The 24677-nt window shown below is 34.4% G+C and overlaps 1 pseudogene; it reads right to left on the bottom strand.

The window, feature by feature from the left end:
• Positions 1-421: 421 nt before the first annotated feature.
• Positions 422-6503, bottom strand: LOC120162946 (annotated as a pseudogene).
• Positions 6504-24677: the final 18174 nt, after the last annotated feature.

A 24677-nucleotide genomic window follows, 5' to 3' on the forward strand; every position in this document is an offset into this window, starting at 1 on the left:
TCTGACATTTAAATTTAAAACTTTTACATTAATATTATATTGACATTTAAAATTTTATCATCTCTAACTTCGATTAAAAATCCAACTTTATCATTTGTATTGCAATGTTTGAAGAAAAGAACAAAGCACCACCAATAAGTTGATTCAGCGAGATAAGACATTAAGTCCAAAATTCAAACAATAACTATAATTCAAATCCTAACATTGTGAAACAAACAAGATCGGGAAGGTTGTCCCAAGCAAAATATCATTCCTGTAATTCCAAGACTACTTATGTGTTTGTGTTCGTGTGTGTAAGAGGCAGAGCTTCACTTACTTTGTTTCTATTTCATATTCAAAATGGAAACGAAAAGAAAAAGAACCCATGATTTATCACATATTACCTTGAGAAACCATAAAACTTGGATCTGAACATGTCAAAATCACTAATTTTATACATTCCACAGCCCACCAAGTCATTTACAACTCTTGAAAGGCATAAACACAAGTATATCACTTTTTGAGAAACCAGAATGGCCAGCTTCTAAACGCTTGCTTCATCTAAAACTCATATGCAATTCTTTTAACGGTTCGGCAAATTTTACACAAACTTTCTATGCATAATTTGAGACTATACATCATAGACCGACAGTCGCTCCTCAATAGAAACACGACAGATTGGACACCTTTTGCACTTCTCACAGCAAGTTCTGATAAAAAAAAAGAACATTCTTAACCATATGTCAAAAATATGGTATGCTACCCCAAGTTATGACTTTATGTAAATACCACTACCAGGGCAGATGCAAATACCTGCAGAGGACATGATGTCTACATGGCAGGAGGACTACATTGATTTGTTCCTCAAAGCAAACTCTACACAGAATCTTTTCCTGAGTGACAGATCCATTTAATTGATAAGTAAGCAATACAGTATATATTTACGCAACAATTAGAATAACTTGGTAACAACTTAAGCTTGGTGCTGAAACAATACATATTGAAGTCTTTCAAACTCCTGCTGGCTGTACTTGGTGACTTCAGTCTGCTCACTGAGTGCAGCTTGTAATCTCCAAATCTGCATTTAAAATATTTGAAAATGTTAGTGTAATATTGCTAGATAGAAGACGGAGATTTCAGACTACCAAAAACTGTGTCTACCTCCTCAACAAGATCTGACTTTGGCCTTTTCTTCACGATATCAGGTGAGAAAGTATTATATCTGAATGTTTGAGGATGAAAGAAAAGATCAGCACCGAGACAATGGGGAAATGCCTGATGTTATCTATGTACTATTCATGACCCCACAACATGTAATAAGTGAATAAATGGCAAATTTGTTGCTAAATTCAGTATATTAACATGAATGCATCTCATTACTCAATTCTCTTTTACTAATGCATTTTAATAAATTAATTTCATAAATTATAAACTATAAGCAAACTACAACGGTATCTGCAGTGTTAAGAAAACATATTATCCTACTTAAGGATTGCACTTTACTACTCTGGATAATTGACTAGCTAGTAACTACTGAATATAGGTGACGAAGAAGTCATCTGCATTGCTTTTGCGGCTATAAATGAATACCGTTGGTTGCTAATGAAAACTTTACCACAATTTTAGGCTGTAGCTATCATACTGTGACAGAGAACAAAACATTTTTTTGGATATATCGGTAAGTCTAAGCATTCAACCCCATAAAAGCTTGTTTAATAAACCTTACAGGAAGCAACCAGAATGGATGCTTATACATTGTACTAGATGAATGCATGCATAAAGAAACTAGAGTGCAATATAGAAAACCGACCCAGATGTCCCTGAACAGTAAAGTCTAGCTTGTTCCTCTCTACTTCCTTCGTCAATTGACCACCAACCCAGTAAACTGTTAAGAAAAGAAACATCAATTTTGTAGTGTGCACAATGCTTTCATTTTTGTCTTCACTTGGTACAGACACAGAAGAATTTAAGCAACAGTTAATCGAGATTTACTTAACAAATGCTACCTTGACCCATGGTGCAAGAACCCAAAAAATTCACAAACTTTTGATGATATATCAATGTATCTTCCAGAACCAGCTCCACCATGTAGCAAAATAACAATTTTCTCAATCAATCTATATGCAGAAAGAGCAATCCCAGCTCCTTGTAGCAGCAGAAGGGGAGAGAAAAGGACTGGAGTTGATATATTTCTTGCACTAGGTGGTGTTCCCTGACATCACAGTTTAATATGTAATACAGATACAACTTGAACATTCAAGAATATATCATACAGAGGCCATGCACGACGACTATACCTCTAAGTGCATGAAAAGCATGATCTGGAAACAAATAAATGGAATTTTGTCCTCCAATATCCTGCAGGTTGCATATTCTACTGTTCTGGTGGCTGTCTTCATCAGAAGATATTACCAAGCCTCTATTCCAGTCAAGATATCTTATGGTAATCGACGAGTTGGATTCCCCAAGGTGAGAATTTTGATGAATTGCTGGGTTATACCACTTTGTACATACAAGAAAGGAAAAGCACTCTGCAATACTGCAAAACAACTTAAAAGATTACTACAGTAGAAGAATGACTAGGGGGAAAATACAATAATCAATGAAAAAATGATTGTATTGTACCCAAAATTTATGAATAATTCCCACCAGCCTAGAGCTGCAACATCACCTGCACATCGTTGAAGATGAATAAATGTATTAGCAGTGCATATGCTGAATGGTTTCAAACAAGAATAGTCATTAGGAAAATGGAAATGTTCACTACGTATCAATCATTATACAAATTTGTAGTAAAGAAAAATAAATGTTCCATGAAATAGTACCAAAAAGAACAAAGCAAGAAAAAAGAAACTAGATAAAAAGAAATACCACCCTTAAAACTAAGAAACAAACAACTTACCACATAGCTTTAAAAGAGTGAAAGTTGTGGCAGCAATAAAGAAGACCATAGATATTGCAACCCAAAAATGCTACAAGCCAAACTTAACATCAGTTCTCCATCGTATTATCAAGGCACAATACTTTAGCACTAGATGTGGACAAATAGATCATCTTAGAGACCATATGTATCATAACTATCATCACATATGAGCATATGATCCGGTAAAGTATAAGATATGATGCATGGACATGGGGAAACCCCTCATCAATGTCGTATTGGTGTCCGACAGAAACACGTTGCTGATATGGCATAATACATACGGGACACACCAGGACACCAAAAAAAAATGTTTGGCCATGGCAATGATACGCCCAGACACAATGACCATAGTTACTACTTACCAGATTTGCTTTCCCTGTAACCATGAACCAGAATAAGAAGAGAATGGCAGTTCCATAGAAAATAGAGACTAGAGTGAGTTTATGGTTCTCTTTTAAAATGAATCGAGCTTAAAATAACAGTTAAAATTATGCTTAATATCTTTGGTTGAAGAATATGCATTAGCATACATATGCAGTGTCACCATAAGCATATCATATCATGCCATATCCATGACAGTGCTCCATGAAGCACGAGCATGATGCAGTCATGACATGCTGTTATAATGTAAAGCAGATCCATATATCATTATCGTTATTTCTGTTTCTTTTACTTTTTTAGCTTTTCCCCCTTCTTAATATTCATATGACTCAATAGAACAGGGGATTTTTTCTTTCTTTCAAAATTAAGTTGTCCCTTCTGAAAATTGAACCCTGAAAGGAAGCACAATGCTTGAATAAAAGCAGCCCAATTTTATAACTGAATAATTTTTCAGTTGTAAAACTTATGACAGCGGAACCATAGGCACTGAACCGGACATGCCCAATTTTTTAATGAGTTATGTACTATCCCTGAAATAAATCCTTTATTCACTACTGATTACAAACTTACAGGAAGGGTTTCCCATATCACTGCATCGCTCAAACTTTCCTCATCTCCAGGCATCAAAGCTCGGCACATCCTGTCAAAAATTAAAGAAAAAAGTCATTGCGCCTAGATACAGTTGATAAGATTAAACTGCATAACAGTAACATTTAACACTACAATCCCACACCCACCTACAATTAATTTGGTACTTTGTGAAAATACTATAGCATCATTGCTTCTTGCTATATTCAATATTGGGTTTATGGAGAGAGTGGGTTTTCTTCTCCAAGGCTCAAACACTAAAGATAATGGTTAGGAAGAAATGAAAAGTAATAAAAACTAAAGAGAGTGGGTTTATGTGGAACGACTAATGGATACACGAGTATCCAGCACCAACGATCAATAATGAGCACAAGTGCTCCAATAACAATAGTAATAGCAATAGTCCGATGCCCCTAGCAGCCTATACACCAAGTGCGTATAGAAAGACTTGAAAGTTAAAACAATGCAATGCGGCTAAAGTTTCATGAATTTGTTAGAATAAGCAACATATGAAGTTGGCATGAGGCTAAAGTTCACACCATAATATATATAATATAAACCCACATAGTGTATGGTGGATTTTTTATGCCCTTACTGTTAATAAATTTTGTACGGTTTCATTCGGATTCTTGTTGGCTGGAGCCAACATTAGCAAATCAATTTAGCTAATAGACACAATATTTTATAGTACACATCAAGTACTCAAGCAACAAAATATGACAGAGCAAAAGGGGGGGAAGGAAATACCTGATGTTATCAATCAGAATAGCTATTTCAAATGCAAGCAGGGGAAGAAAGACAATCTTCAAACTAACAACTGCAACACATCCATTTTTATAAACAATTTAAATTAATACGATAACAAATGGGAATATTAGATAATTATTAACATGCTAACTTAAACATATAAAGTTATTCGTGAATCAATAATACAAATGCCCCTTCAGCAAATTGGACAGTATAAGTAAGATAGAGTATTAAAGCAAAATAATAATAAATTAAATTAGAGGATAGAATTTATAAATAAGAACAAGAATATTTTAGATTATCATGTACAGAGGATGTTGCCTGCGTACCATAGCTTCTGTCAAGATGTATACACAAAAGTAGCTCAAAAGCAACAAGCAATGGCGTTGACATGACAGCATGAAATGGAGCCCACTGTGCAAGAGAAACGCAGGTTATTGATCTGGATTATTATGAAATACACCGACACAAACAATTTTCTCACAGTTAACGGTGACATCCAAACTTAGAGATTATCTGTCATACATGGCGATCGTGAGGCATTGATGGAGCAGGCAAAGAAAACCTACCACGTGCTACAGCTGCATGAAAAAGCCATAAAGGGGAAAACACAACCCTGCACAATGAAATAAAAAGCAGAGAAAGAGCGGCATGCTTTCTTACTAGCATAAGATGATTAACATGTTTTCGTCTCCATGTTTAGCAACAAATGCTTACATGATCTCTACCACACTATTCACCTATAAATTTTAAGTGTATAACTTACAGTTTCATGAGGACATCCATGCATGACAGACTGCTAAAAGAATTTAAAGCATTAACTTTATACATGACCACAAGTATCCAAGACAACAGATCGAGTACTGAACATATCACAAAGGAAAATAAAGAGATAAACGCATAGTTAAGCCCATAATCACGAGGTTTTATGACACTTGTTATATCTTTGAATTTATGGCCATCCCAACAGGGTAGCTAAACCAGTCGATGTTTCACGGTATAGAACATGTCCACTTGCACATAAACTTAGAAGTCTACACATTAAGCACACAAACAATCAAACCTCCATTTTACAACCATGTGTATTTCCCATTGTAAGCATTTTCCAATGATTAATTTGCTGAGAGCAAATTGACTGACTGATGAAGTAAAATGAGACTAGAAAGGAAACTAGAGCAGGGAAATTCAAATCGCAAGGAAAAACAAAATTTATTGCAAATGGAACAGTACAAGAACGATTCAAACTTTTGTTTGATTAAGAATAGTGTAAAAAGGAAGCAAGTGACATAGTGAATGTTGTGGATGCAAGAAACAAAACGAATAATGAAGTCGATTGCTTAAAGCATAAAAGTATTCAGTTGCTAAACAAGGGAATCAATTGTAAATGGAACCCATAAGCAAAAAGAAAAGAGAAAGAGAGAGAGAGAGACGAACCACCAAGAGTAAGAGAGGACATGATGAAGCTTGAGAGCGAGCAAGAGGGTGAAGGAGAAGAGCAAGGCATGGGAAACCAGAGCCAGCAGAGACTTCCCCACTCTTCTCCATGTTATCACTCTCCTTCTCTCTACAAACATACCCACAACCAAAAAAAAAATACAAAAAAAATTGACGGAATTCTTAAGACGCCCAGAAATGAAAAAGAAATCAGAATCAAAACCAATAAAAAAGACAACTTGGGTTTCAAGCCAAAGCAAGCAAGGCCGAGGATTGGGTTGTTTAATGTTGATCTTGATGGTCAAAGGTGGGATAATAGGTTGGGGGCAAAATTACCCTTGAGAAATGAACAGCAGCGAGGATGGGAGGGGAAGAAGTAGAGAAAAATAGAACGAAACAAGCAAGTCAGTGGGTGCCCACATGAAGATTTTGAGCTTCGAATTTGATATTTTATATGCCTAATGGACGGAGGAAGACGGTGGGCGAACTCTTTATTTTATTTTAATCATGAAAGCCATCATGCTTAGCAAACTATCGTAATAAATATATATTTTCGCTTCCTTCCAAGTGTAAAATTGAATATTATATAAACATCAAAATACCAGACGTTAAGTGAACCTCTGATTACCCTATGATATTTATTCTTATTTGTGTATTTAATGTTTGTGTGTGTTCATGCCTATTATACTTATTAGTATGACCATTTGATAAATGTACGTATCATAATAAAATTATTTGTGTGACATTGAGTTTGTGAGCACAATGTTATCGTGCGTAAATTCCTAAGAGAATTATTGAGGAATTTATCACCCAATTCGTGTTTCAGATCATTCGAGGTACCATAATGCGTTTTGAGTATATTAACTGATAAATACTATTCATTAACCTTATATATATTCAAGTTGTAACTTTATTTTGCTATACTTATTACTATCATCTTTTTGAAATAATGTATTGGGAGCTCTCCATTTTTGTAAACTTAATTTACTTGTACAAACTATGACTTTCAAATGATGAATCTTAACAATGGTTATGATGTTGTTTTAGAAAAAATGGTTAATCATTTCAATGTTTTCTTACAACATCGTGGTCTTTAGGATTTTGGATCGGATTGGATTAGCGTGTTATAACTGTTTTGTTTTAGTGTGGTTACATACAACTGACAGCCAATCTGTTTTTATAGCTTTTATGTTTTGAATTTTTTGTTTTGTGCTATTCTTGTAGCTTACTCTTTAGTTTATTCTTCAATAAAGGCAACCGACGTTTCAAGGTAAAAATAAAATTATAACTCAACAACAAACTTATATTCAAGGTTGTATGAGCAATCGCCCCTGAAAATTTAAAATTATCATTTATTTTAGATATATTTTTTATTAATAAATTTGTCTTCACCCCTAAAATTGTATAAGTTTATCCCCTCCTTAAAATTTTAAAAGTTTATTCCTTAATATAAGATTTTGAATCCGTCCTTATATTATATCTCAAGTTTTGAATATATATATATAGTAAAATAGATATGAAAAATATAAAAGAAATAAGAGAAACATTGCTTTCGGTTTTACAAATATATTTATGTTGAATTGACCTGACATTGACATGCATGTATAGTTTAGAACGAAATGTTGTTGCCTCATTATTCATTTCACTTATAGACTGTTGTGATATTAATTGTGTTTGTGAAGTGTCCCATGGCGGAAGCTTCATCTGTTTACATTGCCTTGAGAGGACTCTTATAAATCCTTTATGCCAAAGCTTTCATCCCACTGTGATATGCTGTGTTGTCGTGTGGCATACTTCACAGCTAATCAAGGATGGTAATGGATAGTCCATGGTGTGTTGTTGTGTGTAAGGATGGCAAACGGGTACAATTTTATGGATTCTACATCGTACCCGTTCCAATTGGGGTGGGATGTATATAACTTTAGTGGGTAGTGGGCAGATGTAGATTTAGAAAGTGGTACTCATCGTGGGTAGTGGGCGGGTGATGGGTTTGAGACCTTATCCGCCTACCCACTAAATACCCATTAAATTTTGGACCATTATGAATTTAGGTATACTTTTAGAGACTACTTTATAAATCTTAATATTGTATAAGATATAACTTATAATCCTTGGTTTATTTTATTATGTTTCATAACGGACGTGTTTGTTTTATGTTTGTTGCTTATGTATAACTTAAGGTTATTGTCAGGCGGGTCTAGCCGAGTACTTCTCCAATTTGGTAGTGGGTGTGGGGATGAATTTGAGAATGTACCCGCGTGAGCGAGTGTGGATTTGAAAAAATTTACCCATCATGGGTGGTGGGCGGGTGGTAGATTTGAAAATATTAGGTGGGTATAGGGATAGGGGAGGGGGTATCCGCACCCCACCCGCACGTTTGCCATCCCTAGTTATGTGACATATTTCGAGTGGCGGCGAATGTAAAATATTGTCTGAAATTAAAAAAAATTATATTAGTTATTTATTTTATTGATGATGTCTATCTTGAAACTTAATTTGTACTCACTCATCCATATGAAAGATTTATGTTGGTAATTTATTTATGTTCACCTTCAAAAATATTTTTAAATTCGTCACTACACACTTCACAGCTCATCATTAATGGTAATGGATAGTCCTATAATAATTTTAAAAATAAGGTATATGAATGATCATTAAATCATATTGAAATAATTTTTTAGGTCATTGAAATTTTGAAAACTATAAAATAGTCTTCAAACTTATTGAACTATTACAAATTATTATTGCACGTTATAAAATTATGATAAATTTCGATATGTTTAAGGATCATTTTATAATAGTTTGACGAGTTTTTTTAGCTATTACAAAATGGTCATCGCACGTTATATAACAATGATAAATTTTGATAAGTTTAAGGACAATTTTGTAACAGTTTGACGAGTTTATCGACTATTTCGTAATGCTAAAGTTTAGTGATCATTTTGTAATTGCTTAGGAAGTTTCATGACCATAAATTGCTTTAGTTTAAATCAATAATCATCTGTGTACTTTATCCTATTTTCTATTTGAATATTCTAATTAATATTTACTGTAATTTCAAAAGGGACGTGATATGAACTTTTGAATATTTTCATCTGAATTTGTTTTAATTTTATTAATAACAGATTTGGATATAAATATTCGATACTTTTATTTATTTTACTTTTTCTTTTTATTTTTTAAACTTATTAAATACATTATCGAATGGGTTTAAATATTTAATATAATTGTTAATTAAGTTTAGTTCGATTGGCAGCACGTTGATACAATATACATGAGAGCGTTCAATATTCTCCAATTTATAATTTTTATCAAACAAAAATTAAAGACTAAGGGCATATTTGATAATTTATTAAAAAAATCAACATATCTTATTTTATTTTATTTTATTGATAAAAAATCTATTTATATAATATCGTTGTTCATCAATTATATATGATATTTAATTTTAAGTAAAATATCATACATATTTATAATTTAAATTTAAAATTTAAAACTTTAGTATTTAAGCTTTAACACCTTTTCAATTCATCAAACAACATCGTGTTAAACTTAAATTTATTTAATTTTGATATAAAAAACTAATTATTTTTGTAAAGACAAGTTAATTTAAGAAAATCGACTTAATAAAGTTTTAAACATTGATTTTATGGTTTTAAATACATCTCAAAGTTATTGGAGTTAGAAGTAATAAACGGAATTTTTTATCTGTAAGTAGTTGTTTTAGTGGAGACGAGGCACTAGAACTTTTAAGCAAAGGTTAGTGATTCAAATCTTGACATTTACGAATGGAGTAAATTGGATTAGAAAAGCCGCTCTTATTTTTTCAATATTTGATTCAAACAATATAAAAATTAATATCGATACTTATCTCTTTACTTTAAAATTTTATTTTCACTTATTCTTTAAAATTTTAAATTCATCATTTTTTAAGAATTGATATAAAAATTTGTACTCTAGAGATGATCGAACAACTAAAAGATTACCCTTCAACGCTCGAAGAATGCTCGACAATGTCAAACTAAGAAAGGAATGACATCCACTTAAAACTCAATAATAATCGAAGATGTTTTAATTAGTTGATTCATAAGCCCTATAAAAATATTAAGATGTTAAATCATATTTTTTTAATTAATCACTGGTATCTGATCTATTGATCGACTAATCTAGATAAGATACTGCATAGACAAGGGCGACCCTCCCAACCTATTTTTCTCCATTCTCAAATGCCAGGGTTTGAACCCTTGATCTTGTTTAAGGAGTCTAGTGTCTCATTCCACTAGACCAACTGGTTGTTAGTGAGATATTAAATCATACTTTGATCATCCTTATACTTAAGTTTGTCCATAGTAAGATTTTGATCTTTAATGGGCAATTTAATTGTTAAACCAATATTTTCTTTTAATAGTCTTGGATGATTGCAATATAATACATGTTCATAATATTTTTTAATCATTGACAATGCGCACACCCTACAAACGTAGCTGCTCAAACTCAAAACTTTTAAAAAACTAATATTATCTTTAATCACTGAAACTATTTATCAGTTAAATTACTAAACTAACCTTAAACATTGCGATCATTTGATATTGTATTCACCAAATTAATAAGCATGTGATAAGCACTCATCACCGTTCTTTTTTTTACCCTCCTGATTTTAAGGTTTTGCCTTGATTAATCCGAACTGACCTACATCGCACATATAGTTTTGGTAGACGAATCTCCCAGCAGGGATTTTTTACATACACAAATTTTTGGGAAGTAGAGAGTTAGTTAGCAAGTTTGTTAATTAGTTAACAGTTAGTTGGAAGTCAGTTAGTATGTTAACTGACGTATTAGAATTGTATATAAATGTAATGTACTGAAATGGTTAATAGATAAGAGTTGAGGTATTATTTCCACACGTGTTTTTTACATGGTATTAGAGGAAAGGTCTCGTGTGGCTCGACCTTTTCTGTTTTTTTCTTTGCCTCTTTTCCACTGATTCACTTTCTCTTCTTTCTTTGTTTCCATGGAATCGATTTATTTCACGCACCCTCTCTACCTTCATCCGTCAGATACGCCTGGGACTGTACTGGTCTCGCATCAAGTAACAAGAATTGAGAATTACAATCTCTAGAGCCGCTCGATTCGTATTGCGTTGCCAGCGAAGAATAAGTGCTGACCTCTCTGCGGGATTGGTGTTCGCTTCCACTGCAGCACTTGTTTGGAAAGATCTGAAGGAACGCTTCAGCAAGGTTGATGGGTCACGAATCTTCTTCTTACATCGAGAGATTACTCTCTTTACTCAAGGATATTCATCCATTTCCACCTATTATTCACGGCTGAAATTGCTTTGGGATGAATACAGTGCATTAGTTCCTGTATCTTCCTGTAACTGCGTTGATTCTTCGCAAGCCTTGAATCATGCTCTTCAACTACGATTATTCAGTTTTTAATGGGACTGAATGAGACATATTCTACGATTGGGAGCTAGATTCTTCTTCTGGATCCGCTCCCTTCGGTTAATCGGGCGTATTCGATGGTGGTTTAGGAGGAGTCATAGAGATATCTTTCTTCCGGTGTTTCCCCTCTTTCTGATGCGACAACGATGTACTTCAATTCCTCTAATCCTTGTTGTGGCAGATTTAATGGAGTCTGTGACTTTTGTAAAATTCGTGGCCATAAACATGAGCAGTGTTATCGGCTCAGTGGCTTCCCTCCTGAGTTCAAATTCACAAAGGCAAAGAAGTCTTCTTCTGTCATGGTGGCTAACTCTGAACAGAATGATACTCGTTCTGAGTCTTCCCCTGTGACTGCTCCGTTGGTGCCGATGTTTACAACTGACCAATATAACCGCTTGCTGGAGCTCTTCAACAAGGATGTTCATGATTCTGGTGATGTTGCTGTTGCCAACTTTGCAGGTATGATTCATAGTGGTTTACCTACTTCTGAACGTAATTTGATTACCTGGATTCTTGACACTGGTGCTACTGACCATATGTTGTCTAGTTTTGAATGCTTGAGTAATCCTGTTGCATGTACCTCATAATTTGTTCATCTCCCGAATGGTAAAACCCTACCTATAACACATACTGGTTCTTATTGGTTTGATTCTTCTCATTGTTTACGAAATGTACTGTATGTCCCTTCATTTACTCACAATTTATTATCTATTTCCAAACTGACAGTTGACTTAAATTGTGTTGTTCAGTTTTATCCTGATTTTTTTTCTTTCAGGATCTCTTCAGTGGTAAGATGTTGGGGATTTGTAAGAAACAATGGGGCTTGTACATTCTTCATTCTTTTGGTTCTTTTATTAGTTTTTCTTCTAAGGTGCCTTTCAATGTTAAAACTCATCGTATGTCCTCTATTAATAATAAAACTTCCATTTGACATTCTCACTTAGGACATGCTTCTTTTCTCAAATTGCATCATATGCCGTTGAGTGACTGTAAATTGGATTCCTCTGTAATTTATTCTTGCTTGATTTGTCCTTTAGCCAAACAAGCTCGGTTGCCTTTCCCAATAAGTCAGTCTCGGTCTAGTCTATCTTTTCATTTGATTCATATGGACTTGTGGGGTCCATACAGAATTTCTACTCATAATGGTTATAGGTTTTTTCTGACAATTGTTGATGATTGTACAAGAATGACATGGGTTTATTTACTGAAACTAAAGTCTGATGCCATTGTCTCTTTAAAGAAGTTTTTTTCTTTGGTCCTTACTCAATTTGAAGCTTCTATAAAAATCATTGTAATGATAATGAGTCTAAATTTTTCAGCAAAGACTGTTCGTCTCTTTTTTCTTCCTTTGGTGTTGTTCATCAGTCCTCTTATGTTGATACTCCTCAGCAAAATGGGGTAGCTGAAAGGAAGCATAAACATTTATTAGAAGTATCTCGTGCACTTCATTTTCAGTCTAGGGTGCCTATTAAGTTTTGGGGAGAGTGTGTTTTAGCTGCTTGTTACTTAATTAATAGGCTTCCTTCTGTTGTTCTTAATTGGAAATCTCCATATGAAATGTTTCATCATAATCCTCCTTCTTTGTTACATTTAAAGGTCTTTGGTTGCTTGGGTTATGCTACTAAAACTAAGCCTCGTGATAAAATTTTTCCTAGAGTTATTCCTTCGGTTTTTATGGGATATTCAGAAACTCAAAAGGGTTATTTGATGTTCAGTCTTGTTTCTAAGACCTTTTTTGTTAGTAGAGATGTTAGGTTTCATGAGGATTCCTTTCATTTTCATTCACCTGAGTTGTCATCCAGGATATTTCCTTCTCAACATGTTATACCTAATTCAGAGTTTTTTGTCACTAACTTATCTGTGACAGATATGTCTTCAACCCATAATAATCCTTCCAATTTATCTTCTCAGCAGTCTCAATCTAGTCCTAATGTTGGTGATCAAGTGTCTCCTACATCTGTCACTTCTCGTTTTCTAATGTTCCTATTGATCTGGCTATTCGGAGGTCTTCCAGAGTGTCCAAGCCTCCATTGTGGTTAAATGAGTATGTTTCTTGTCAATCATCCACTTCTAGCCATTATCACATCTCAAATCATATTTCTTATTCTCATCTTCCATTTTTCACTCAATCTTTTCTTTCTTCCACTTCTATTATTGAACCTACTAGTTATAGTGATGCCATTAAAGATCCTTTATGGGTCATTGCCATGCAAGAGGAGATTCAAGCATTAGAGTTAATCAATACTTGGTCTGTCGTTCCTTTGCCACCGGGTAAGGTTCCCATTGGATGCAAGTGGGTGTATAAGGTCAACTTTCAGTCCAATGGTGAGATTGAGCGTTACAAGGCACGTTTGGTTGTGAAGGGGTACAATCAACGTGAAGATGTGGATTTTGTTGAAACCTTCTCGCCCGTTGCTAAACTTGTCATGGTACGAACAATTTTAGCGCTTGCCTCTTTACAACGTTGGTCATTGTTTCAAATGGATGTACATAATGCATTTCTTCAAGGCAATTTGTTGAGGATGTCTATATGCATCTGCCTCAAGGATTCTATAGCCAGGGGGAGAACATGGTGTGCATGCTGTAGAAGTCTATTTATGGCCTAAAACAAGCATCTAGGTAGTGGAACATGAGGTTGAATGAAGCCTTGGTTGCTGCTGGATATATCCAATGTAAGTTTGATTGCTCACTTTTTACAAAGAGAGAAGGAACAAATATAGTGGTCATGCTTATATATGTTGATGATCTGTTGATCACAGGAAATAATGATGCCAAGATAGAAGAGTTGAAAGCAATCTTGCATGCTAGTTTTAGGATGAAGGATCTAGGGGAACTTAAGTATTTTCTTGGGTTTGAGATACTTAGGTCTAGTGAAGGAATTTTGTTGAACCAAAGGAAGTATGCACTAGAGTTAATAGAAGAAACAAGATTAGGAGGTGCTAAACCAGTTTGCACTCCTATGGAACAGAATGTAAAACTTACTTCTACTGGTTATGATTCTGGTCTGATTGAAAATTGTAAAGAAAAGTTAGATGATGAAGTGTTACAGGATGATAAAGAAGTTTTCCAGAGATTGATAGGAAGGTTGATCTATCTCACTCATACAATACCAAATATTAATTTTTTGGTACACCATTTGAGTCAGTTCATGCAACAACAAAAAATATCACACTTGGAAGCTGCTCTTCGAGTGGTGAAGTATATTAAAAAGAATCATGGTCAAGGAATTTTGTTCTTTTCTGCAAGACAATGTCAGCTAACAGCCTTTTGTGATGCTGACTGGGCAGCTTGTTTGATGACAAGGAGATCAGTTACTGGTTTCTGTGTTAAACTAGGAGATTCATTAATCTATTGGAAGTCAAAAAAGCAAAATACTATAGCAAAGTTATCAGCAGAGGAAGAATACAGAAGCATGGCAATGGTGGCAGCAGTAATTGTTTGGCTAAGAGGTTTGTTATTAGAACTGGGTGTAAAGGATCTCCAACCTGCCAGACTTTACTGTTATAGCAAGGCGGCACTACAAATAGCGGCAAACCCAGTCTTTCATGAGAGGACAAAGCATATAGAAATAGATTGCCATTTAATCCGAGAAAAAATACAAGAAGGGGTGATCAACACAACTTATGTTCCAACAGCAAATCAATTAGCAGATGTTCTAACCAAAGCTTTGGGAGCTTGGCAGCATGAGTATTTAATTTCCAAGTTGGGAGTCAAAGATGTCTTTGGACTACTAACTTGAGGGGAAGTGTTGGGAAGTTGAGAGTTAGTTAACAAGTTTGTTAATTAGTTAGCAGTTAGTTGGAAGTCAGTTAGTATGTTAACTGACGTATTAGAATTGTATATAAATGTAGTGTACTGAAATGGTTAATAGACAAGAGTTAAGGTATTATTTCCACATGTGTTTTTTACACAAATATTCAAACTCGAAATCGCAATTAAACGATATCAAACTATTTACCACTTGAACTAACTCTTTTGGTATAAATCTGACACCAATTCTAAACCATCACTATTGGTGATTCCACCTTTTTCAATGATAAATTTGGTAACAAAATGTTATTCCAATTTGACCCTGAAGATCCCGAACCAACTCTCTTATATAAGCTTGCTTCTAATAAACCTTTCCTGCACCCAATGCTCTACGAAGTAAGTGATGAGTTATCGTATACAGACAGTGAAAATTCAAAAATATTGTTGAGGATAAACACATATACTAATAATACAAAATTTTTATATGGTGTGGATATAAATAAAATTTCAGAATGAGCACAATCAATAAAATAAGTAATTAACAAAAAAATTTAAATTTTAGAATAAATACATATCCACCATAAACTAAGAATGGATCTGCTATTGCATGTAGTCAAATATTCAGAAAAATACTTAGCTCTCAACAATCTTTCCACTAGAGATTGTTGGTTTTGGTATTTTTTTAGGGACCACTCTGCCTTAACTTACGAGATGGCTAAAATCTATCACTGACCACTATAATAATTGAGAATTATATTGATGTAATATAAAAATTATGATCTTGATGTATGAACCATGTAAATTCAGCGATTGAAAAGATAATTTTTATCTCTAGTGATTTTAGGTTCGAGCACAATCTTTACAAGGATATTTAAACATTCATTGTCAAATAATTGAGAATCTTTCGAACATATACTACCTTGTATTTACCCCAGACTAATAAAAAAATGATATTGATGAATAGAGAACCGAAATACTTATTTACATTTCATCATAGATCTACTTCCTCAACAAAGTCACCATTTGTGTCTATCAAACCATTTATTCAATTATTTCTCCTTTGTATAAACTAAACAATTTCAATGGTTAAATGAATTATTGTTATACTTAACGGTCTTAGGTTTGAGCGCTGTAAACACCATTTTTTATCATTATTTTATTAAAAAAGAAACAATATTATATTATAGCAGTTGGGGTTATTAATACCCCAACCACCTATATATCAATCACTCAACATTTTTCCCCGAAAATATGGAATGAAATAGACCTTTCTTGGACCTTGTTTTTCTCTCCATTTTTTGCTTTCTTTTTTCCTTTCTCATTTTCTTTGTTTTATGGTTATCGGGGGTTCGTGGGTAGAATAGGAGTGGCCACCGTTGAGCGGTGGCCGACGTGTGAGAGAGGCCGACTCGTGGCCATGAAGCGTCGACTGTTAGTGGCCGGAGGGGAGCGCGCGGGGTCCTTGGTCAAAAGTAAAGAGAGAGAGAAGAGTTTGGGTCACTTTGACCTTCATTTTAGCCTCCATCGACTGGCTTGGTCGCTGGTCGGAGCATGGGGTGGTCACCAAGGGTGGTGGCCGGCATTGGGGCTCGTTTTTTAGCCCTCTCGGTCGCCGAATTGGGAGGAGAAAGGAAGGAGAAAAGAAGGAGAAAGAGTGAGAGAAGAAGATAACGGGGAGGTTTTTCTGCCGTTCAAGGAGTTTGATTGGTCCTCCTCCGTCGTGGTAAAGGTCACCGGTGGGTGTAGGTCAGTCACCGGCCCGATGGTCGTCATGTGGGGGCCGGTGAACAACGACCGAGTGCGTTTGAAGTTTTGATAATCTCCTTGACAGTTTACGTAAATGGGGGGAGGAAATATGTTGGTTATATGAAAAAAGTTTAAATCACACTTAGGTCATCGTACTTTAGGCTAAAGTTTACATTTTAGTCACTAATTTTAGGGTCAAATCTTAGTCCAGGTACCCCTATCTTTGTCGTGTTTTTTCATTTTGGTCACTGGACCTTTCGTTTCTTATTTATTACATTTTTATCATTATGTTTGATTTTATTTTAATTTAGTCACTATTATTATTCTGATTTGTTTGAATTTAGTCATTGGTTTTTAAGTTTATTCATTTTAGCCACTGATTGAATTCTGCTTCTTATGTTATTATGATTTGGATGTGATATTTGCAATTTATTCATTTTAGTCACTGCTAGTTTTTGATTTAGCTACGGTTATTTTAATTTTTGCATTTTGGTCACTATTTATTCTTATTAAACTACTAGCTTTTATTTTCTTGCATTTTAGTCAATGTAATTAGATTTTATTGCAATTAGGTCCTTGTACTTATTTTATATTTATATTTATTTTATGTTGTTTTTTTTACTTTTTTTATTTGTTGTTTTAATTATTTTAATTAAATTTATTATTAATTGTTTTGTTTCATAGTTTTAATTCTTAAATTTAGTTTTAAATTAGATTAATATTCGAATCAAGTTTCGAAATTAGGACGACACATTAGTTTTGATTAGGGAGCAACTCGAGTTAAGTTTTCACATAAGATGTCCGATTACTCGAATCGATTATTCGACTTCTAAAATTAATTAATAATTAATTTTTTTTAAAAAAACTTTAAGCTTAATAATTTAGATAATAATTAGGTTTTAATTACCCCTAACTTTATAAATTATTGATTTAGGTCCTTAATCTTTTAAGTCTTTTAGAACTCGATATTTTAGATCTTTGACCTTTAGTCCCTGAATTTCGATTAGAACTTTATTATTGACATAATTAATTAAGATTAACATTAGAGCTTCCATCTTAGGCTTGATTTCACATCTAGTTCTTTAATTAGGTGAATTCTTAATTTGGTCCTCATTTTTACTCGAGGTTTCAATTTAATTATTCGAAACAATATTTATTAAAATTAATTTAGGTTAATATTAGAACCTACACTTCTAGGTTTGCACCTTTAGGTCCTTTAATTTTCATAATTTGACACCTTAAGCTAGAAAAAGTCTTTAATTTACCTTAGCTTAATTAGGATGAATAAATATTTGTTTGATTGCATTTTATTTTTAACTCTAAGGCACTGTTCACTTATTAAGGAATTATTAAGTATATCTCCCGCAATCCTGCTCCGGGGATGACTACTGGTAATTCTCGAATAAGTCGACATCCTTTTCAAAACGTATCATGATTTCTAAAAACGAGGCAATATTCGGTTATTAGGAACAATAGCTTATCTCCCGCATTTACGCTCGAGAGAAAATACTATCGGTCTCAATAAAGGAATACCTTTTTAACTTTGTATTCGTAATGATTTTCAAATTAAATAAAGATCGAACTCAAAATTTTTGATTTTAAATATAGGGTAATCAACTAGGTACCAATTTTTAGGCACTTATGGGGGTGCTAATCCTTCCCCCACGCGTAACCAACTCCCAAACTCGATTTCTGGATTTTCGCAGACCTTAAAACTTGGTATTTTGATAAAAATAAAATTTTATTAAAATCACCTGGCTTTTATGATGTTCCAATTACACCTTAAATGATTGGTGGCAACTTCTCACATTTCGAAAAATTATTTTCAAATAGAAAACCCCCGAGTCGGTATCTGTCTTTTTCTCGCCCGAGCGAAAAATGGTGTCGACAGCTTGGCGACTCCGCTGGGGACTTTTTGTTTTTAAAACAAATTGAGAGTCGAGCCACGAGTTGGTTACCCTATATTTATTATTTTAGAAATTATGAGTTCGATCTTGTTTTAATTTACATTTCATTATTTTATTTCAAAAGAAAGAAAAAAAGATTTTCTCTCTGATTAAAGTTTAGACATCTATGAATATTTAGGATTATTGTATATTATAGCTCTAAACCTGGTTTACCTAAGTAGGGATAAACGTCACACCTCATGAGGAGCATTGGGCTTCCTTGTGTGGGTCTGATAAAGTATCTCTGGAAAGCATCCTAAGTTACCTATCCGGATATCAGATCCGAGTTACGCTTTTAGTGGTGTGATCCCCTGAGTCGAATCTGATTCACAAGTCTGTAATGGGTCAGAATCGGAGTCAACCTTATCAGGTTGTAAAGATGGCTTAGGAACCTTTGCTAGAACCCAGTCTCATATAAAGAATTGTGTAAGCCTACCCCACTAGAGCCATGTGGATAACCTAGGAGAATTAGAACGCATGCAGTTAGGACTCTTAATTTCCTTAATTTCCTTTGTATGCTTTATTTTTTCAGTCTCAACTTTAAGTTATATTTAATTATTTTTGCTAAGATTACATTTCTTTGACTAATCATTTCAACTGACTTGATTCTTTATTCTACTAACATTGATTTCCTCTTGTCTGGCCTTGTTGTATTTTTGCATGAACACGACATATCATTCAAAGGTATTGATCCCTTAAATAACTGATCATTTAGAAGGTTCTTAAAAAACAATGCCACAACAATGTCTTTTGCTGGGATCAGAAGAATTTCAGAGGTGTTCTACGTAGATCAAGAAGCGCCAAGAGAGAATCTACCTACTAAGGAGACAAGTCAGACATCTACCTGTTGGGATAACAAGATGGACTAAAGAAGATTCGACGCTGAAGCCAACAATTGAAGATCACGAACCAGCTCGAAAGATTACTGAAGTAGGAGATGAAGTAGAATCTTTGAAGACAGTGTAGTAACCAGATACTCGCAGAAGCTAGGCAACTTACAGATGAACCAGATTTTCATTTTCCTAGTGTACCGAGACATTGTCGGTTTTTCAAGAAATGTTTAAGGAACAATTATTTTTGGATCAATTCCTTATTGCATTTGCATCTCGCATTTTGCACTCTTATTTTTGCATCTTTGCATTTGCATGTGCATCTTTGCATTTTTACATTAGTATATATACATTGTACATTACATGGTATACGTTGCGTCTCTACATTGACTATCGACAGCTCAATAAGGTGACAATCAAGAATAAGTATCCTCTCCCACGCATTGATGATTTATTTGATCAGTTAAAAGGAGCTTCGGTATTCTCGAAGATTGACTTACGTTCCGGTTATCACCAATTGAAGATTCAGGAGAAAGACATTCCGAAGACAGCTTTTAGAATGAGATATGGTCACTATGAATTCATTGTAATGTCATTTGGAGTAACGAATGCACCTGTTACTTTCATGGATCTTATGAATAGGATTTTTCAGCCCTACCTGGACCAGTTTGTTGTTGTCTTTATTGATGACATACTGGTGTACTCGAAATCCCATGAAGAGCATAGCGCACATCTGAGGATCGTCTTGCAAATTTTAAGAGATAAGAAGTTGTATGCCAAATTGTCCAAATGTGAGTTTTGGTTAAATGAAGTAATTTTCTTGGGGTATGTGATCTCCGCATATGGGATTAGGGTGGACCCTCAAAAATATTAAAGCTATAATGGATTGGGAAGTTCCTAAGAATGTGTCTGAAGTTCGGAGTTTTCTTGGACTTGCCGGTTATTATCAAAGATTCGTTAAGAATTTTTTGATGATTGTGCTGCCTCTAACAAAGCTTATGAGAAAGAACTTACCGTTTAGTTGGACTCCTGAATGTCAAGAAAGTTTTGAAATTTTAAAGGAAATTTTGACAGAAGCTCCTGTTTTAGTTCAACATGAAACTGGCAAGAATTTCATAGTGTTCAGTGACGCGCCCTATAATGGGTTAGGGTGTGTGTTAATGCAAGAATGGAAAGTGTAGCGTATGCATCGAGATAATTGAAACCACATGAGAAGAATTACCCCACCCATGATTTAGAAATGGCTGCTGTAGTGTTTGCTCTTAAGATTTGGCGTCCTTATCTGTATGCAAAGGAGATGAGTTGAATTCTTAAAAGATTATGATGTGATAATTGATTATCACCCCGGGAAGGCTAACGTGGTAGCTGATATCTTGAATAGGAAAACGTTTGCAGCCTTACGAGATATGGATGCAAGATTATCTTTAACTGGAGACGATGGTCTATGTGCGGAACTAAAGTTTAAACCGGAATGGTTGGAACGAATTGGAGAATTACAAAGTAAAGATGAAATGTGTTTGAAAAGAATAGTGCAAGTAAAGAATAAAGAGATTAAGGATTTTGAGGTTATGTCGGATGGGAATTTGTTTTATAAAGGAAAATTTTTTATATCGGACAATGAGGATTTGAAGAAAGAAATATTGACAGAGGCTCATTGTAGTCCATTGACAATGCATCCGGGTGGAACCAAGATGTACATGGATTTGAAGGATAGGTATTGGTGGTCAGGAATGAAAAGAAGTATCACTGAATTTGTGTCTAAGTGCTTGGTATGTTAACAAGTTAAAGCTGAGCACCAAGTTCTGTCTGGATTATTACAACCCCTTTCCATTCCTCAATGGAAGTAGGATAATGTGACAATGGATTTTGTTTCAGGGTTACCCTTGACTCTGAACAAAAGAGATTCAATTTGGGTCATCGTTGATCGTTTGACCAAATCAGCGCATTTCATTTCCGTCAGAACTAATTTCTCTATGGAAAATTATGCGGAGTTGTACATTAGAGAAATTATTAGATTGCATGGAGTGTCTGTTTCTATAGTTTCTGATCGAGACCCTCGATTTACTTCGAGATTTTGGAAATCCCTACATGGAGCGTTGGGAACTCGCCTTAACTTTAGTATGGCCTTTCACCCTCAGACAGATGGGCAATCAAGAGAACTATTCAAATATTGGAAGATATGTTGCGAGCATGTGTTATTGAGTTTAAAGGGTCGTGGGAGAAATATTTACCACTGGCGGAGTTCGCTTACAACAATAGTTATCAATCCAGTATTAAAATGGCACCTTATGAGGTGTTATATGGGAGGAAATTTCGTACTCCATTAAATTGGTATGAGCTCAAAGATCGAAGTGTACTTGGTCCAGATTTAATTCAAGATGTGGAGGAGAAAGTGCGTGAAGTTTAGCATAACCTCAAAGTGGCATCTGATCGGCAAAATTCCTATTCTGATCTTAAAAGAAAAGAGATTGAATTTCAAATTAGAGATAAAGTGTTTCTGAAAGTATCTCCCTGGAAGAAAGTCTTACGATTTGGTCGGAAAGGAAAGTTAAGTCCTAGATTCATCGGGCCATATGAAGTTGTTAAGAGGATAGGACCAGTGGCATATCAGTTATCTTTTCCAGCGGAGATGGAAAAAATTCATAATGTCTTTCATGTGTCCATGTTACGAAGGTATAGGTCTGATCCCTCTCATATAGTTGCACTAGAGCAAGTAGAGGTTCAATCAGATCTGACCTATGAAGAAGAACCAGTAAGAATATTGGCTTATGAAGTTAAACAGTTGAGGAATAAATTAGTTCTATTGGTCAAAGTTCTCTGGAGGAATCACAAAGTAGAGGAAGCAACGTGGGAGCGTGAAGAGGATATGCGTTATCAATACCCCCATCTGTTCGTGCAATGAAAATTTGAGGACGATTTTCTTAAGGATGGGAGATTTGTAATATCCTCAATACCGGGTTAGTGATTAAAGTGTAAGATTTTTAAATTTCTGTGATCAAATTAAATAAATCTAAAAGTGAAGGAATTAATTAAAAGATGTTGGTGTAGGATGAATTAATAAGTGAATGAGAATTAAAAGGGTAAAAGGGTCATTGAGCAAAGGTAATAATTAAATATTAGATATTGGGTATTATAATACCCAAGGAAAAGAAATAAGAGTTTCCAGATAACTCTTGATTCTTCTTTCTTCTTAATTTTCTTCTTCAACGTGAAGCACCCATACCTAAGGTAAGTTTGATTTCTTTTGGTTAATCCTTCAAATTAAAGTATGGGTTTGATTTATGAAGCTTTAGAAAAGATTATGAAGATGAAAAATATTATAGAAACTCAAAGATTGGTGAGTTATGAAGGATTAAAGATAAGAAGTGAATAAGTGAATCTTGAATAAGGATGTATAAATGGATTTAGAAGTTGAATTTGACTTGTCATGAGTGGAAGTAAATGATATGAAGTGTTAGAACTAGATTTAGAACATGTTGAAATTTGAGTAAGATTCTTGAATTCGGTATTAATGATTGGATTTGTAAGGTTAAGAGGTATTAAATGGGTATTAATCAGTTTAAGTAGGTGTATAAGAGTTAGAAATATTAAAGGAGGTGAAAGATGAAGAGTTGAGATGAAAAGAGTGAATTTCGTGCTTGCAATGGGATTTCTGGGTTGTGTGCATCGATGCATCTTCAATGTGCATCGATGCACTCTCAAATAAACAAACATCGAATGCAATTAATGCATCGATGCATAAGGAGTGCATCGATGCATCCCCTTAAAATGTAAACATCGAATATTATTTATGCACCGATGCACAGGTAGTGCATCGATGCATCGATAGGGAATGCATCGATATACTGTATAGTGCATCGATGCATGCCTTCATTAAAAGATGGAAATAGCTTTTCGTTTAGCCTAAGAAATGATAGTTTAGAATAAATTAATTAGTATACTAATAAGTATCAACGAATTACTATGTAGATATAGAGCTTAATCAAGTTCACGAACAATTGCCTAGTAAGATCGATCGAGGAAAAAGCAAGGAAATATAGGTGAGTGCATATGTATAGTATGATTATAGAAATATACTCAATTCTAGACTTGTGATAAGTCTAGATTTTATATCTTGATACATGATCATATTTTGTATTATGAGTCATGACATGAATTCATATAAAATGCATTATGTGACATGAATGTGCAGGAAAAGTTATATGAGCTATGTGAAAAGGTAAGAATTTACATGTCTACGCGATATAAACTACGTGAAATGTAAAAGCCGGTATAGTTGGCATGCCAAGGGTAGAGGGTCTACGCGGTCCTTCGGGACAAAATTCTACGCGGTCCTTCGGGATATATATATATTCTTTGGAACATGTGTGAAGTCTTGTGAGACACATACTTGATCCCTGGTATATGTATATGATTCTTAAGGAATTCTATGTGGCCCTTATGGACATTATTATATGGCACTACGGTACAATTCTACGCGGCACTTCGGTGTATTTATACGAGCTATGGTGACAACATAGTGCACAACCTCACAATACTCACATACCTTAGGTTCTCAATATGATATAATGGGCCAATAAATTTATTAATACAAATTCATGAATGTTAAAGTTATATGCTTACAGGTAAGGATATTGGTGATGTAAACTACATGGATTAAGTATACGCTTTCATCCCATTTTATATCATTAAGACATTTCCATTACATTTCCTTGTTATTATTATTACATTGCCTCACTAAGTTGATGACTTAGCGTGTGAGTGTTTCACACGTAGGATCCGAGAAAGTAGACGAGACAGGTTAAGCAGCTGGACAACATTACTCCTGCAACCATCAGATCAGAAGCAACTTAATCAGTAGGTCATTTTGTTATGTAAATGGAAGTTGGCATGTAATTAAAGGGTTAAG

This window comes from Hibiscus syriacus, unplaced genomic scaffold (assembly GCF_006381635.1).
Source record: "Hibiscus syriacus cultivar Baekdansim isolate YM2019G1 unplaced genomic scaffold, ASM638163v2 tig00111427_pilon, whole genome shotgun sequence".
Lineage (NCBI taxonomy): Eukaryota > Viridiplantae > Streptophyta > Magnoliopsida > Malvales > Malvaceae > Hibiscus > Hibiscus syriacus.